This window comes from Pteropus vampyrus, unplaced genomic scaffold, assembly GCF_000151845.1.
Source record: "Pteropus vampyrus isolate Shadow unplaced genomic scaffold, Pvam_2.0 Scaffold98, whole genome shotgun sequence".
NCBI classification, from domain to species: Eukaryota; Metazoa; Chordata; class Mammalia; order Chiroptera; family Pteropodidae; genus Pteropus; species Pteropus vampyrus.
In genome coordinates this window covers 2,405,856-2,418,055 of record NW_011888879.1, presented here as the reverse complement: position 1 = coordinate 2,418,055, position 12,200 = coordinate 2,405,856, and positions in this window count along the sequence as shown.

Below are 12,200 nucleotides of genomic sequence, written 5' to 3'. Positions count from 1 at the left end.
CGTGATACGTGCAACAAAAGCGACATTCCAATTTAAAAACAGAAAACTTAAAGCGAGGAAAGGAAAACCTTTGTATGACTATGGAAAAGAAGAAAAAATGTGTGGTTACATTTGGAAAATGATTTGAGTAAATTGAGCAATATATTGCAATATTTTTGTTTTTCTTTAAATATGAAAACAATTTTCATATATGACTCCATTATAATGTTTATACATGATACATAAAATTCATGGAATATTTCTGAATCTAAGGATTGCTTTAAGCATTTTTTTACTGACGATTCCACTTACAACTAAAAATAATTATTTTAGAATAATTAATGTCCAAACTGACATTAATTTTAAAAATTATTTGAGAATGACAGTGGCTCAAGGTTGTCTAATTTGGTATTACTAAAAATAGAACAAAGATTATATGAAAATCTTGATAATAACAACAAATTAGTGATTTTGCTGAAATGAAGGTAAGAAAAAGAAATTTTATGGGTGAATATGTTTATAATATATGTATTTTTATTAATAACCCAAATATTTCTAGCCCGTGAATTTAGACATGCTCACTAGTAATTTTTTGTCTGACATTTAACCTAGATGTGTGTGTATGTGTTTACACACATTTTTCCATTTTGTTATTATAAAAAAATGTTTGTCAAGATAGGAGGCTAGAACATATCACATTTAAGAATTTGTTAGCTTGATTTATAAATTTTAAGTGTTTAGACTTCTGGTACGTGGCCCTTCACTTGTACTCTTGTCCTGGCCCCTGAAAGTGATAGAGGTGTTTTGGTCAGAAGAACCATTCCCGAGACATGACTTTGCCTCTTACTAGCTATGTCAACTGAGGAAATCATTAAACTTCTCTGCATCTCATTTTCCTCAGACATAGGTTTATGATAATATCTTATCCACTTGTCTCCTAGGGTTCTTTTGAAAATCAGCTGATATGATGGTGATGATAGCAGCAGCATTAGCAATAAAAACAAATACCTACTGGCTATCATGTGTTATTTATTAACTCTTTAATTACTGCAATAACCTATGAGGTAGTACTATTATTGTCCCCATTTTGTGGGTGAGGGAATCAAGGCACGGATAGGTTAAGTAACGGGCCCGAGGCCATATAGCTAATAAATGGTGCGATTTGAACCCAGGCAGTCCGACTTATATTTTGTAAACCTAAAGTACTTGTCAGGTATTATCATTGTTAGCTATAGTCTGTGAACACATTAACCTGAATAGTTGTAACAGCTTATGCAGCATCTACATTATTGGTTTCATGGTAGAATTCTTGCCTTCAAATGCCCTATGTAAGAGAGAGAGGTTTGTGAATGAGAGGGATTTATAGAGTCCAAACTTTCCTGCCGGAGTTCATGGTGTAGAAAGAAAATTGATCCTGAAGACTGTAGTTATTATCACTTTGTAGAAACAATTAAAAGGTTTGGCTAGAGACTGATATAATCTGTGTGTTGGATCAAATATAGGTCGTGTAGTTCAATGCAGTAACCGCTTTAAAAATATTCCTAGTATTTCAACTTATCTCAAGGTCTACTAATTTTATTTGGTTTGTAGAAGAAATAGAAAAATGATAGGAGAAGAACCAATAACGAATCAGATAACTATCAATTAAAATCAGATAAATAGCTAAGAAATTGTAAAGGATAGAGATAGGTGGTCTTTTAGAAACCTCAACTTCACAAAATATAGCACATAATTTTTCGAACAAAATTCAGTAATGGATAACTGAAACCTCAGACCCTCAGTGATTTTTAGAAATAGACAAGTAATTTATAAAGTTATTTTAAAAGTTTGTTCTGACAATATCACATTATATTGTAGTAGTGAGCCTAAATATAAATTCATCTTAATCTGTAAGTTTTATAATTTCCACAAAATTTCTCCCTCTGGAAGGAAGAGAACCAAACTTCACAGACGTATGGATGCTAGTGGTCATTTGGTTGTATGAGATGTGCAGCTAGGTTATCAGTGGGTTTTGGCAGGACAGAAAAGTGCTACGTGTCATGGACCTTTGGGGTCCCTTGGGAATAGCTGAATTTGCTCATCTTAACTCCAGGAAAGTGGGGGCTACATACTGACCATGGGATGTGCAAGAAAAAAATTGACACAGGCTTTTAGGTAAATTAACTAGAAGTTAGACGTTCAAATACAATTTCTACCAAGCAGTTGTCTTAGCATACCACACCCTTATTCTTAACTTAACTTTATTTAAATAATGTTTCTTTGGGGAAAATTATTATGGAATTCTTTTGGTATTGGAGCCAGGGTTTTGGTGTTTTGTTTTGTTTTTATTTTTTATTTTTTATTTTTTTTCTGCTGGTGTTTGAGAAACGGGGAATATTGGTTACCATTTCAGCCACATTCTCTTTTGAACACTATCTGCACCGTCACTGCAGTAAAAGCTTGGCTTCCCAGCGTGACGGCAGGGAGCTGTCAGCGCTGGTGTGCTCTTGAAGGGGAATCAAGAACATTCTTTCACAGCAGCACCCACAGACCGGGCTCTGATGGGAGGCTAATGGGTGATCCATGAAAAAAGGGTTTATATTCAAACAAATTTGGGAAACTCTGCTCAAGAAAATCAAATGAATCAAATGTGTACACTTCTCTCTGCCGCAGGACTTCTCAGAACATTTAGTATGTTAATGCGCGCTGTGATCTCTGCAGGGGATTACTCAGAGCAGCCAGCTGATGAATGTGGTGTGGAGCCACTTTGAGGAATGGCGCTTTGTAGCAATACTTCATATTTCACAATCAGTGCTGCCCAAACGAAACCGGTTGAGAAAATAAGGGTGTAAATATTAAGGCGGCACCTGATGTGAAAGGGGTAAAATAGAAATTGCTGGTCCCACTGTCTGTCCCCATCCCCGTCTCAGATATAGGAGCGTGCACGACCACCCCCCTTTCTTCTTTTCCCTCCAAGAACAGGAAGCAGGGCACTTGGAACAAACAAAACTGCTTGTGCAAAGAATCACGCACAGTGGTTCCGAGTGGCTCCAAGGCCTATGCCTGAATTAAAGGCGAGGCCATATAAGAGGAAATAAAAGGGTCTGTCAGAGATCAAATGAAGCATTTGTATAGGACCTTATTCAAAATGGATACAAATGCATCAATTCTTCAGAATTATAGGTGAATCAAAGGAAAATTACATCCAAGGAGATAAAGCAGCAGCCAGCAGTCGAACCACGTACGGTGCAGAGATGCAACTTTGAAGCTTCTGGCCTGGTGTGCCAAAGAGCCAGATGTGGCAGGTGGAATTATAGCAGCTCCAGCTCAGCATCTGGAGTGAATAAATCTATCCCATAGAAAATGAAGAGGTGCACAAGAAGGCGGTGAGAATGACCAGTTGAAAATACATTTTTGAAAGAAAATCACTTTGAAGAACATAGAACATTCTTTTTTTAAAAAAAAAAAAAATGAAAATTAGGTCTAGGCTCTGATTTACTCTATTTCTTTGTGGTGTTGTGAAAGATTCATATATGAAGAATATTCGAGCTCCAAAATAGCTGAGCCCCTAAGATTTCTCTCTTCTCTGGCAAAGAGAGGGAGGGAGAGAAAGAAGGAAGGAGAGAGGGGAGGGATGGAGCGATAGATATGTAGATAGATGATGGATGATGGATAGGTAGGTAGATAGATAGATAGATAGATAGATACTGGTGTGGGGGGACCCAAGGCAACATCGTGTCATCATGTGTATGTGAAGCAAGTGTGCTATTCTGAGACTGAGCCATAATCAGGACCCGGCATCAGTCACCCTACAGGCCTGAAGAAGGCTCTTGTGTGTGGATATATTCTCTCTTCTGTTCCAAGAATTTTGGGTTTTTTTTTTTTTTTTTTGCTATTATCATAAAAGTATACAATATATAAAATAGGTGTCACAGATATGAAAGATTCTGTAGTCAGTAAGCAACACTGCGATGACTAAGCATTTATCTAGATCGCAGAACCTTCTGGCTCTAAGGAGCCTTAGCGATGATCTAGCAACCCCCACACATTGTAGAAGCCGAGACTGAGGATTAGCTAGGAGAATGACCTGTGTGAGGAAAGTCCAGGGGCAGAGCTGGGGCGGGTGTCCGGGTCCTGACCAGCTCTCTTTGCCGCCCCTCCTGAGTTCTGTCGGGATCTCCAAATGCTTCCCTAACAGGTAGCATTGCACACCACCTCACAACGGGGGTGGCGTGACCGCAGACACGTGGTGTCTCTGGTTCCAGGAAGCTGTCCTTTGCAGTGGGCAGTAATGGCCTACACTTTCCCTGTTCTAAGATGCCCAGAGAATGAGTCTCTGTCCCCTCCCAGATTAATGTCCCTGAGAGAGTATTTCCTCATAATTAACCTAACCCTCCCCCCAACACTGGTTCGAGCCCCTTTCTCCATAAGGAAATGGAGAGCCTGAGAAGTGAAATGCCTTGTCCAGAGGCAGGACACAAACCTGGTAATCCGCCTTCCAAATGTGTGCATTGCTTGTTCCTGCAAACTGCTCCTGGGGCCACTGAGTGATGACAGATGACTGTGGGACACCGGGATGGCGCCTTCCCTGTGGGAAGTCCATTGCGAACAGACCCAGCCCCTGCTTCTGGAGAGGACATATCAGGTTAAAGAAGTGACAGAAGAGGTGGGCAACGATAGGGTGGCAAATTGGTGGAGGGCTCCTGAAGGCAGCTGAGAGATGGGGACTCAATGTGACAGGCAATAGAGATTGCTGTGGGGGTCCTGACAGTGTGATGGACGCGGTGGCGCTCGAGGAAGATGATTCTCTCAGATAACAGCAGCAACGCCACCCACAATAACATCAACATCCTTCCTGTGCCTCATCTCTGGGGCTTCCAAATGCTACTTGTCACCGTGAGAAAGATAAAAAGCCTCCTCAGTTGGACCCTGGCCAGCTAATCTCAGAGCTCCAGTTCAAGGAGCAGGCCAGATGTGTCCTCGCAAGGAAACTACATGTTTGGACAAAGGCTTGTGCAGGTATGAAATATAGCTCTGGGGGAGGTGACAATTCCTACCACATGTGTAGGAAGAGAGACTCGCAAGCTGTTGAACGTTGCCGCTGCCTTTTCCTATGGGAACAATATGCTCTCTCCTCCCTGCACATCCCAGGAAGCGTGGTGTGTGCCCAGTGCTCTCAGCATCCGGGGATTAGCCTGTTTTTATTTGAGATCAGCCTCTGTTTCTTAACTTCCAGTTTAACCTTTTTGACTAGAAGGTACATCTGAGCTTCGTTGACATTATCGTATAGGGCATGTGGCGTTAAGGACAAAGCACTGAGTCTGGACCTAGATATTCCACATTCTGTCCGTGTAACCTCTTAAGATTTCTCATCTGTAAGATCACTAAGCAAAATGTTTACAAGACAGCGAATGTTCGATAAGTTGATGTTTTTGACCAAGGCTGTACCTAAGAATCAACTTGGGAGCTTTTTTTTTTCAAAACATACAAGCTCATTCTTTTCCTGTCCTTCCACAGATGTCATAATGGAGAATATTTGGAGTGAGACTGGGCATCTGTGTTGTGAGAACATGCTGGGGTGCTTTTGATGAACAACTCCGGCTAAGAACCACTACAAAAATATTGGTGCTGTTGCTATAGGTTGTTTATTCTGAAGAACTGAGCTAAAGACTTAGCACTTAATAATTGTCCACATACAAATAATGGGTGTATATTATGCTGTACTTGAAAATGACTTAATATTTAGCTTCCTATAACCATTAATATTTTAAAAATATTTATATTCCACTTAGTTTCAAAAAGGATTTGAGACGGTTTTTGCAAAACGATTTTTCTACTTAAAATCTACTCTAATTCAAATTGACCTTTATACCTAATTAGTTTGAATTAAGGAAGCTTTTTCATTTTTGAAGATTAATGTTTGTCCCAAAGTTTATTCCTCTGAACCTGTTCTCCATCTCCTTTTAATTTCCCTCCAAGGACAGATATGGCAGAAATGGTGAATTGTAATGGATCTTGGGATCACCGTACTAAAAAAGCAGAAACCCCCAGATTGTGGAGGCTGTGTCAGTCTATCAAAGCATTGGACTAAGCAGTCTGGGAGTGAAGCATGGAAGGCTGCAAACGGGAATACAAATGAGCTCATTACCGTGTCCATTTTCCATCCTCTGTGGTTGCTCAGTTTTCACAGGTGCCCCAGGTCCACCCAGTGTTCACCATTTCCTCCTTAGTAGTAGAAGAGGTTGCCAGGTGAGGCCATCATTCCAGAATCACATCTACCTTCCTTTCCTGAAATATTACTTTGGAAGAGAAGAAGAAATGGAATTACTGTTTGTTGAGCACCAAGTAATTCTAAAGGTTTAGTCTGAAACCTTATAAAGAAGTTATAGAGCTATTGAAAAGTGATACAATGGAATGGACCAAGTTAAAGTTATAAAAAGCAGCTTAAACACTTAAACAAATAAAACCCTCTGAATACATAAAATTATGAGTAACACTTGGGACTCAGTACTGAGTGTGACCTTGACCACAAACACAAAAATGAGCTTTATTATTATTATAGTTAATTGCGTGCATTGTTTCTCCTTTAATACGGGGAAAGAAGTTAAATTTTAAATTCAGCTTTAAAAATAATTGCAATCCTTTCAGTATTTTAATTTGTTTATCAGCAAATATTTTATAAGAAATCCATGCCTCCTTTTCACTTGATTCTTCTTCTTTCTTATGAATTATTAAATAGATATTTGTGAATGGCTTGCAAGATTTATCCTGCCTATTTTCCAGATCCCAAATGCCTGATTTTTTTTAATGATTTAAAAATTTTTTCCAAATGGCTTTTTGACGAAAAAAGGATTGTTGAAAGGAGCATTTTTTTTTTCTGCTTAAACTGATTTAGTTAGTTTCACTCTCGGTTTTGTTTTCTTGCATTGTATAATTACACAGCAAAACAAATGAGCCTTCTTCTATGTTTCTTTCATTAACACTGTTTAAGAAATAGGAATCATTGTCTCTCCACATCTCCACTATCCGTCCACACCCACAAGGGCCCCCACTGCCACAGAGAGAATTCCGAAGGTGGGAGGCACAGCCAGACATTCAGCCTCTCCTATCAAGTTATTCCTGACAAGGAGATGCTTCTGTTCTTAAGGTTTCAAAAGTGACAAATCAATAATCCCCTATGATAACCTGTTCCAATTAATCATGTTTATAATGAAGAAGTTTAACATAATTGTTTGGGCCAATTTGTATACATCTTTTGTCAGTCAAAACTGGTGTTTTGCAAACGTGAGTTGCAACATATCATTAGTGGGTGTTGAAATCAACTGAGTGAATGATGGATGGCTTAAAGAAAAAAGAAATAGAATAGAATGAAATAGACTACAAAATGTAAAATTGTCTTATGAATTTTGTTTCAGGTGGTGTGTGTGTGTGTGAGGTGTGTGTGTGCGCACGTGTGCGTGTGGTAGATATGGAGAAGGTATGGTCCTATGGGTTATGATGAAAAATATTTGAAAAACACTGGTTTAAATGACTTGTTTTAAAATTGTATCCTTCAAACTCTATATCCCAGATATAGTTTGAGATAGTTGGAAGGTCGGGGGCTCCTATCACTAGTTCGACCATTAAAAAACTTTTTTGTTGTTCTTTTATGTAGTAGGGGCACTGCATAAGATTTCATTGAGAGAAACTATTCCGCTTCTCAATAAAAATGTTTGAAAATCATTGGTCTACATCAAGAATATATTGATCATCTCTGTTTAGAATTGCGCTGCTTCTCTAAGAAATAATTATTCAGTGGCTCCCAGCTTTCTTCAAGGCTAAACAATCCCACTTCCTCAAATGTTTCATTGTTGGTCGTATTTCTGCAAACTTTCCATAATTCTCATTACACCTGTGTGGCTCCTTTCTTATTTCTCTCTCTACTTCCCCAAATTTGAAGAACAATTGGAGCCCAGTTGTCACTATGATGTTTTCTGGTTTAGGTCATCACACCCCAGCAAGGGTTCCTACCTATCCCTGGAGTAGTATCCTTTTATTTTACTGCATCTTCCAAATCTGAGTAAGAAAATCTTTATTCAAATAGCCAAGTAGAGATGAGCCATGCTCACCTATCTCTGCATCTCTCTCCTCCCAAGCTTGTGACCTAAAGGGCCTACGTAAAGTCATCTTGGCTGTTTGGGTACTTACCAATGATAAGGAATGCTAACTTGGATCACTAATCAACTGAATGACAGAATTTTAGACTTGAAATTAACATCATTTACTCAAACTCCGTCACTTTTGCGTATTAGGAAACTGAGGCCCTTCAAGTAGCTTTTCTCCCGATTGTTTTGTTCTCTGACTTTAGATGATTTTCTTAACTGTCTGGCGACACTTGGCTGTCTGTTCACATTTTAGAAAGGGGCTGTAAAACTCCACCTGGAAACTATGCACATGGAGGGCTTCTCTATAGCTGGCTGGGACTTTTCTTTGGGAAAACCCAGATGTCAGTATCTCTGGGTCCTTTCCCTTGGGCTGATGAGATGCCCTAGAGGAGAGCCTTCCAATTTCCTGCTGCCAGATTTCTGGGAGCCAAGCGGGGGAGAAGGAGGGGTGAGGAGACAGGGCAGGTGGGTCTCAACATTTACAATATCTCCTGTTCCTTCTGTTGTCACTACAGTGCCCCAACCTTAAATGTGCTCGTTGTCCCCAGTCTTCTCTAGAGAATAATCCTTCAGTCTTCTGCCAGTTGGTGTGGAGAAGGGGCAGCTGCCAAGCTTAGTAGAGTATAGAGAAGATATGTCCTTCTCAAGAAGATTTTCAACCAATTCTCCTCTTTTGGCCCTATCTTCAACTCTGCTTCCTGGTACCCCTATGACTTGAATCTGTCTAAGTTCTTAGTTTAAATCAGGTTACGTCTCTGGCTTTCCTTACTTTGGAGTAAGAATGCAGTTTTCTTGGATCTGCTGTCAGTTATTGCTCGGACATCTGCTTTCCAGATTCCAAAATATTATTTTGTCCACCCCACGCCCCCGCCATTTTATTTGTCCTTGTGCATATATTTCTTTTAACAAAATGTTTTTGTTACATTAGTGGAGATTCTGAAAGAAGTAGAGGTTCAATGCACGTGTCCAATTGCTATGTATAACTGCTATAATTTAGGCCTCACAAATTAGTTTGAACAAATAGCTTTAACCCTTTCTTTACTTTTCCTGTCCACAATCCTTCAATTATTAAAAAGCAGTACAATTGTCTAATTTACATGTCACTTCTATAATGTTCTTTTTTCCTCCAGTAGAAATGCTTTGAACTTGAACAGCCAATATGTGGAAGAGAAGAGGAAGATGATGGAAGGGAATTCGTTAATTCTCAACGCTAATAATCATCTCTAGAATTATTAAAAGGTGATTGTATCTAACATTTTAGAGGATGAACTAGTAAAAAATAATCCGAATATTGAAATTTTTGTAATCTGCATGGCTTTTTTTAATTAAGTTTATTGAGGTAACATTGGTTAATACAATTATATAATTTTCAGGTGTACATTATAATACCCTCTGGTAACCACTAGTCCATTGTCGATGTCCCTGAGTCTCTGTTTGTCCTGTTCATTTGTTGCTTTAGATTTATATCCCACATATAAGTGATATCATGTGATTTTCAACTTTTTCTGTCTGGCTTATTTCACTTAGCATCATTATCTCGAGGTCCATCCATGTTGTCGCAAATGGCAGTATTTCTTCTCTTCTTATGGCTGAGTAATATTCCATTGTATAAATGTGCCACCTTCTTTAGCCAATCATCTATCGTAGGACACTTCGTTTGCTTCCATGTCCTGGTCACCGTGAATAATGCTGCTATGAACATCGGTATGCAAATATATTTTTGGATATGGGTTTTCAAGTCTTTGGGGTAAATACCTAGTAGCGAGATTGCTGGATCATATGGTAGATCAATTCTTAGTTTTTTGAGGAACCTCCACACCATTTTCCATAGTGGCTGTACCAATTTGCAGTCCCACCAGCAGTGTATGAGGGTTCCTTTTTCTCAGCATCCTCTCTAACATTTGTTATTACTTGTCCCATTGATTATAGCTATTCTACTAATAGGTGTGAGATGGTATCTCATTGTGGTTTTGATTTGCATTTCCCTAATAGCTAGTGATGTTGAGCATCTTTTCATATGTTTTTTTTTTTCTTTCTGGCATAAAATATTTAGGGGGGAAAACTCCACAACTCTCCTTTTAAAAGTGTCTGACTTTGGTTATTGCTCCTGAAAATAAGTAAATAGAAGTTGCCAGTAGTGCCTGTAATGTACGGCTTTTCTCTTTAATCAGAAGAGATAGGAAACTTCAGATTGTGACAATGATAACAAAACTGCTAGATTAAGTGGCACTGAAATTTCCAGTATTCACACTCTCACTGAAATGTCCCAGGGGAAATGACATTGTTCCTTCACATGCCCTAACCATTCTTTGTAGCCAAGAGAGGCAGCAGGGGAGGGGGTGGTTTTGAGAAGGCGAGTGAAATTCGGCCTCAGACAGACCTAGAGGGCCGTGATTTAAGTTCTGGCTTCATCATTTAATAGCTGTGTGAATTTGTACCAGTTACAGAGCAGCTCTGAGCTCAATGCCTCGTTTATAAGAACGATGACATCTTCTCCGAAGGATTAGAGACAATGCTTTAAATCTCCTAGCACCATGTCTGACACTGAATAAGTGTCCAGGGAAAGGTACTCGTGACATTATTATGACAGTGGGCAAAAACATAGAGGTGTCTCACAAGATATGAGTAGATTTCTCTCCGGTGGGCTAGAGAAATAGACAAACTAGCCTGGGGATGGGAGATGTAAGAAGAAAAACAAGCACAGACAGAGGAGAAAAGAGAAAGAAGAGAAGAGAAGAAGACAGAGCGAGAGACCCCTCGCTTGGGAACGACATCTTCTCTCTCCGGACAGATGGCTCCATGTGAACGGTCCTGGGTTATTGAGCCGGGGAGGTGGGAAGTAGGGCATATAATTCATGTTGCAGTCCGTTAGGAGGGATCAAGTCTCCTCTGCTTCACAGACGCTCGTCTCCTGAGCTCCATCTAAATAGTGTGCTCAGCTCTCGTGCAGGAGCACAGTCATGTCCCTAGTCACTGCCAGAAAATAACCTTTCTTTCCAGCAATAAACTCCAAAGCCTCCAGAAATTAACGTGGAGTTAATTTTAGCAGAGACATAACAAATGAGGCTGCCTGAACGGAAAGGGGAGTGAGCAGGCGACGGCATTAAGTAGGGCAGAAGCAGCCATCAAATATGCCAAGAGATTCGAAACCTCTCAGTGGTACAACAGCTTTGGGTCTGTGTGTGCACATCTACAGTATACAGAAACTCTGTGTGTGTGTGTGTGTGTGTGTGTGTGTGTGTTAAACACACAGAGACACACACAGCTCTGCCACAGGCAGCTTTGAAAGGACTGTCCCAGGAGAGGCAGAGGAGAGAGTGAGGCTGGAGAGGGGGAGTGAGCCTGCAGACCTGGGTAGCCCCCAGTCCGGGGCGGAGACCCCCATCCTTCCCTCTTTTCTCTTCCTCTTGCCCTTGACTTATATTGCTTTCGACACAGAAAACTCACATCTCCCACACTGTTTTAAACCATGAAAAGTAACAAGATTGCCTTGATCTTTTGTTCAGAAAGCCTTGAAAAAATAATCCATTTGTGAAGCTGAAAACCAGGAATTAAAACGGGGGAAAAAAACAAGAAAAGGAAAAAAACAAAAAAAACAAAAAAACCCTGGTGTTCTACTCGTCTAAATCCAAGTGTTAACTCTTGTTTCTCTTCTTTCTGATAGTCACAAATTCAGCTTCCTCTGGATGAAAGTCCCTTTGCTCTGAAGCCACTAGTTTTAACAGGGGACAGCTGCCTTATAAAGAAGGCAGTGGCGATCTTAAAGAGCTTCACTTTTATTTGTTTCTGATTTTATTGACCACCGCAAGCTGCTTGTCTTATTTCTCACGGTCTAAGTCTTTTGTAAAGCACAGACGTGAACGCAGAGGGCGTCTGTCCCTGGAGTGACACAGAAGATGGCCACAACACGTCCTTTAGGTTGAAGCACACACTGTGGTCATTTGATTTCGAGTCCTACTTAAAGTTCTTTTTAAAGGCTGAAGGCTTTATGAGAATAAGTGCGACCATTTGATAAATGGAAACACATCTGGCTGCATCGCAGACACAAACCTCACAGCATTAATTACTCCGACAGTCAAAGCTACGGACGGAGGAGAA